Here is a 6,000-nt window from a genome sequence, read left to right on the forward strand (position 1 = left end):
ATGGTGCTTGTCATTAATCAGAGTTCTCGATGTATCCTCTTGGTGTAAGAAATTGTTCATATCTTGCTTCTCCCAATCAGTCCTTGTTTCTTTTAGTGGTTGGTTGTCACCTCATATTTGTTGAGATGATTTTAATAAGCCCACTTCTATCTTGTTCCTTTTGTTGTTGTTTTTCCAACAACTTCATCCAATTCTTCTTGCAAGGGTGCTTGTCAAGTTCATTGGAGTTAGTAGTTGTCATTCTTTCTTCATTCTCTTCTTCCGTATGAGCTAGTTCATATTCTCTTCTTCCGGAGGCCTTGTGTTATTTCTCTTTTGGGTCAATCTTGTTGTTCTACCAAGATCATGGTGTTCCCTTGCTGTACTTAGTTGTTTGTTATAAATATTGTCTATTTCTTCCACCTTTTCGAATTTTTTGTCCCATTTTCCTACCGAAGTGCTGCCGAAATTTTCCGTGAATTCTTGCTTCTCTCCCATATCATTCCTCATCTCTTTGCAACCTTCAAGGATCGTTGGTTTCACTCGTTTGTCAAAGAAGCGACTAAATTTTACCTCTTGCTTTCTCATCCTCTCCCACTTCCATTCTTGGATCTCGGGGCGAGATCCTCTTGTAGTGTAGGAGAGTTGTGACAGCCCGATGCCGACATTCCAGAAGGTTCCCCCCTTTATTCCGTTTTCGTCGTGTGTCTATTTTTATTTGTTGCATCATCATCGCATCATGCACATCATCTGCATTGCATCGGCATCTCCGTTGCCGCCAGTTTTCAAAACTTGCATCCGCTAGTAGTTGCCGGTTCTCGTCGTTGTCCATTGTGAGTCCGGCGACACACGCGCGCGTCCGTGGCACCGTCGAAACCCCGTTTTTAAAGTGTGCGTAAAACTTTCTCCGATTGGGCTGGAATTTGTCGTGCGGTATTATTTATTTATAGCTAGGCCACCTGTCGAATTTCGTTGCAATCGGAGACCGTCTGGTACCCGAACGGCCGACCGTAGCGGCACCGTATTCGGGCTACCGTCGGACGTCTGTCGGTGTTTTAAAATTCGTGCCGCGCCGCCCGTTCTCCCTCTCGTCTCCGGATATCCACTCTACACGGCCACGTAACCATTCCCGCGTTCGGAATCGTCCGAATCCGACCCCGCGGTTGGATCCGGAACGCGATTCCGGTTAAACCTAGCCCCTCTTTTCTCTATAAATACCCCCGGTGCATTTTAGACAGCCCCCACTCTCTCCTCCTCGATTTCCGTGCAATCCACCAAACCCTAGCGCTCTCCAACCTCCTCTCTCCCCCCAGCCGTCGGGCCCGCCGAGCCCGGGTCAGGCCCGCCCGAAGCCCATCTGGGCCTGAGCGCCGCCGCGCCTCCCTGCCTCCCGAAGCGTGTCGCCGCCGTCGCATCCCCACGCCGCCCCTCGCCCTAGCGCGCCGCCTCGCTGCCCCCTCGGCCTCCGCGCTGTCCCCGGCCGCCTCCCGCCGCCGGCCGTACCCCGGTCGCCGGAGCGAGCTGCTGCTGCAGCCAGCCGGACCGCGGCCAGGTCCTGCAGCAGCTCGAAGTGCCGCCCCGCCGTCGTTTGCCGCCATGGTCGCCCGCAGCTCCCCCCCAACGGCCGGATCCCGCCGCCTTCGGTCCTCCCGTGGTGTCGAGCCCTGCCGGGAACCGCCAGCCGACGCGGTCTACGTGCGTGGCCGGCTCCCTGCTCGCGCACGAGGAGCACGACGCTCCGTCGCCGTCCTGGGCCTCCCCCGCGGAGCGGCCGAGCAGTAACTGCCACGTGGCCCAGGAGCCTCCCGCGGCCCAGCGCCTCCCCAGGCCCAGGAGTCCCTCGGCCTCCAGCTCCCTCCAAGCCGACCTATCTCCAGGCAGGCCCGAGGTGAGCAGCTCCTTTTCCCCTCGCCCCCAGCGCCTTTTATTTATCTTGCGGTCAATGCCATGTGTAGATTGGGCCCGTTAGCCTATTTCTTATTTTTGCGATATAATTAAAATTCCAGAGATATACGTATATTAAAACGTTCGTAGTTTTTAATCCGTAAGTCGGATCGCGATGAATTATATATGTATTTGGTGTAGAATTTCGCGTAGTATCCGTTTTCGTAACTTGCATATTTGTTTGACGTAATGTAGCGTGCCATATGCCTAGAAACGTGTGCTGTCTTTATTGTTTCGTCCCGTAGATATTGTTTCGCGCGTGCCCGGACTACCCGTATACCGTAGATTAAATGTCCATGTTTTAGGGACCATTATTCCATGCATTTTAGTGCAGTTATTGATATTTTTACGTGTAGGGATTTGTCGCTAGTGTATTTTCCCGTATATAGGTTATTTTCCCGCATTTTCGTGTGGTATTATTTTGTTGTGCAACCCCACATATCTTTTATGTTTTCGGGGTAGAAAAATCCATGGGATTTTTTTGTGCAATTAGTTTTAGCTTTTGAGTAAGTTAGTTCGCGCGATATTTAGCCGCGATGCCCTTTTGTTTATTTCGTAGGATTTATTCCGTGCCTCGTTTGAATTAGTTGTCAACTAGGGAGTTGATCTTGGATGTTTTGTTTAGCCCCTGGTATTTTTGGTTGCAATAAAAATGCATGTTTAGGTGTTGTTTGCTTGCTCTCCAGTTGCTAGAAATAGTGCTGTTTTAGAGGAGCTGAAACATTTCTAAGTCTGGAATCTGTTATATTTTGTTGCTGTCTTGTCTTGCTTGCATGTTGTGATCTGTAGCTCTTTTGAGGTTGGTCCAATGGAGTTAGTTGTACCCCTTGTGTTTCTCTGGCATGCTGTAAAGTTTCATGCCATTTGGAGTCCTGTATCTATAGGTTTTGCTGCTGTCAATATTGCTTCAGATCGAAAACTGCACTTTCATGAGGTGCAATTTTCACTAAGTCTGAAATAGTGTGTGGGAAGCCATTTTTTGACTTCTTTCCCTAGTGTTCCTTGCTGCCATGCTAGTTGTTGTGAGTTGTTTGTAGTAGTGCTTCTTGCCCTCTTCCGTGCCATGCCTTGCTTGAGCATATCGGAGTTGTGTAGCCGTAGTTGTGGGGCGTAGAAAATGCTATGTGATTGAATTTGACAGATAGTAGTGATTTCTTGTTTTGCCCGTAGTTTTTGAACCGTAGCTCCGGTTTGATCGTGTCCTACATGAATCTTGCTTAGAATCTCGTGTAGTTTCATTTTCTCTTGCTGGTGGTATGTTTTTGAAGTGCTCGTAGCCGTCGTTGCACGCATATTGCATTCATGCCACCATATCTTGCAGTGCTTGTAAATTTTGATCCGTAGCTCCGTTGGAGATGTTCTTTATGTGTAGATTGCTTGTCTCGACGCGTAGAATCACGTGAACCCATTTGTTTTGCTGTATAACAACTAATTAAATGTGTTAATTCAGATCTGGACAGAATTGTAAATTAACATGTGAGGTCGTCCCGGAGATGCTATATGTCGTTTCCGACCTCATTTAAAATGTCTAGATAGGTAGTTTAATTTCCGCTTCACCTCTTGCATGTTTGACAACATTAATATTGCCGTGTAAATAACCGGGAGTGAACTAAATAATTAAATGTGGAGTTTCGTCAATAGGCATCTCGTGGCTTATTGAACTTCACTTAACGTGTAGTGTTTGTTGTGTGAATTGTCATGCCGTGACTTGCATGTATTCAGCTGCTCATGCATCATATGTGTTGTGCATCGTGTGGTGAATTCCGTGTGTTGATTTGTGTTTCCGGTTTGCTTCGTCTCGATAGAGTTTCGAAGCGTGTCGGATGTGAGGACCCGCTCGACTACGTCGGTTCGTCTACTTCACGGAGGCATTCTTCTTCCAAGCGGGATCTCAGGCGAGATGATCATTTCCCCAGATACCATAACTATCATTGCCATGCTAGTTTTACCGTCTCTATCGTTATGTCTCGTTGCCTACCACATGTTAAATATCAGCCTCTCAACAATGCCATGAAACCTTCAATCTGTTCGACCTAGCAAACCACTGATTGGCTATATTACTGCTTGCTTAACCCTGTTGATAGCGTTGCTAGTTGCAGGTGCAGTTGCTTCCATGTGAAAACATGCGTTCCTTGTTATATCACCATATTAAATGCTATTTAATTTAATGCACCTATATACTTGGTAAAAGGTGGAAGGCTCGGCCTTTCTAGCCTAGTGTTTTGTTCCACCTTTGCCCCCTTAGTTTCGGCTACCGGTGTTATGTTCCATAATCGAGCGCTCCTAACACGATCGGGGTTGTTATGGGGACCCCTTTGATAATTCGTTTTAGATTAAAGCTGGTCTGGGAAGGCCCAACATTGGTACTACATTTGCCCAACATAATAATTCTGTTAAATTGAATTGCATAGGGAGTTAGCGCTACCCGAGGAGAAATTCTACATAATACAGGGGGGCCAGTGCTGTTGGTGCTGGTCCAAAACTAGAGCCGTTTGCGGGGCCAACCCAGGGCAACTCGAGAGATTTCTATCAGGCCACCGTACGCTGTGCTTATCCGTCGTGTCCTGAGAACAAGATACGCGGCTCCTATCGGGATCGTCGACACGCCGGGCGGCCTTGCTGGATTAGTTTTACCTTTGACGAGATATCTTGTGCATCGGGATTCCGGTGATACTTTGGGTAATCTCAGAGTTGAGGTTTTCCACTAGGGAATCCGACGAGATCGCGAGCTTCGTGATTGAGGATTTCTATGCGGCTTGTGGTAATTTGTGATGGACTAGTTGGAGCACCCCTGCAGGGTTAAATCTTTTCGGAAAGCCGTGCCCGCGGTTATGTGGCAACATGGAAGCTTTGTTTAACACTGGTTCTAGATAACTTGAAGTTAATTTAATTAAAATATGCCAACTGTGTGCGTAACCGTGACTGTCTCTTTCGAGAGTTCTTTCTCCGATCGAGGACACGGTGGGGTTATGTCTGGCGTAGGTAGGTGTTCAAGATCATTCATTTGATCGTCAGTAGTTCACGTCCGTTATGCGTAGATCTTTCCCCTCTTATTTCTTGTACTCGTAAGTTAGCCACCAAATATATGCTTAGTCGCTGCTGCGACCTCACCACTTAACCATGCCTCACCCATTAAGCTTTGCTAGTCTTGATACCTTTTGAAATGAGATTGCTGAGTCCCCTGTGGCTCACAGATTACTACAACACCAGTTGCAGGTACATGTAGAGGTTACTTGACACGAGCGCGTTGATTGTTCATTTGGAGTTGCTTCTTCGTCTTCTTCTACTTCATCGATCTAGGATGGGTTCCAGGCCGGCAGCCTAGGATAGCAAGGATGGACGTCGTTCTTCTTTTGTCGTTTGTTTTCGTCCGTAGTCGGACCCTGCTCTTACTCTTGATGGTTATGTAATGTACTGATGTGACTCTGATGTAGCTTGTGGCGAGTGTAAGCCAACTCTCTATATATCTCATCCTTTCAGTACATGTACTTGTAACGATATCCATTCTTCCGACACGACGAGATGTACTTCTATCCCTGACGAGACCCTCGTGCCAAATTGAGGATAGGGTCGCATGTTGGGCGTGACATAGTATTTCTCTGTTTTCTATTTTATTCGTGCAATAGCCTAAGCTTGGGGGAGTACGTATTTCTCACTCACATTACATTCATGTTCACACACACATTCCAGTTGTCGGTGTTCATACTTTTTCATTGTACCATCCATGGTTGTTTATTTCTTCTTTTTGTTTTCTTCTTGTGTGTGTTTCATTAACCTTGAGAAAATCCAAAAAAATTAGTTCTAGCTTTACCTTCTAGTTTGTTTAGTTGTAGGGTTAAAAGAAAACCCAAAACATTTTTTTTCTTCTTTTGCTTGTTGGGGGCTTTCCCATGTAAATAGTTTTTCTTCCTTCTTTGGGTCGTGAGGAGAAGACCATGATGACATGCCGAGTGGCTATCATATTCATTATCGTTTATCTATCAGAGAGTCCATACTACCTTGTCTTCTCCTTTGAGTTATTGCTTTCAGATTCCAGCTTAGTCTAATGCACATGCACTATTATTATTATTTTTCACA

The sequence above is a fragment of the Hordeum vulgare genome, chromosome 5H, assembly GCF_904849725.1.
Source record: "Hordeum vulgare subsp. vulgare chromosome 5H, MorexV3_pseudomolecules_assembly, whole genome shotgun sequence".
Taxonomy (NCBI): Eukaryota; Viridiplantae; Streptophyta; class Magnoliopsida; order Poales; family Poaceae; genus Hordeum; species Hordeum vulgare.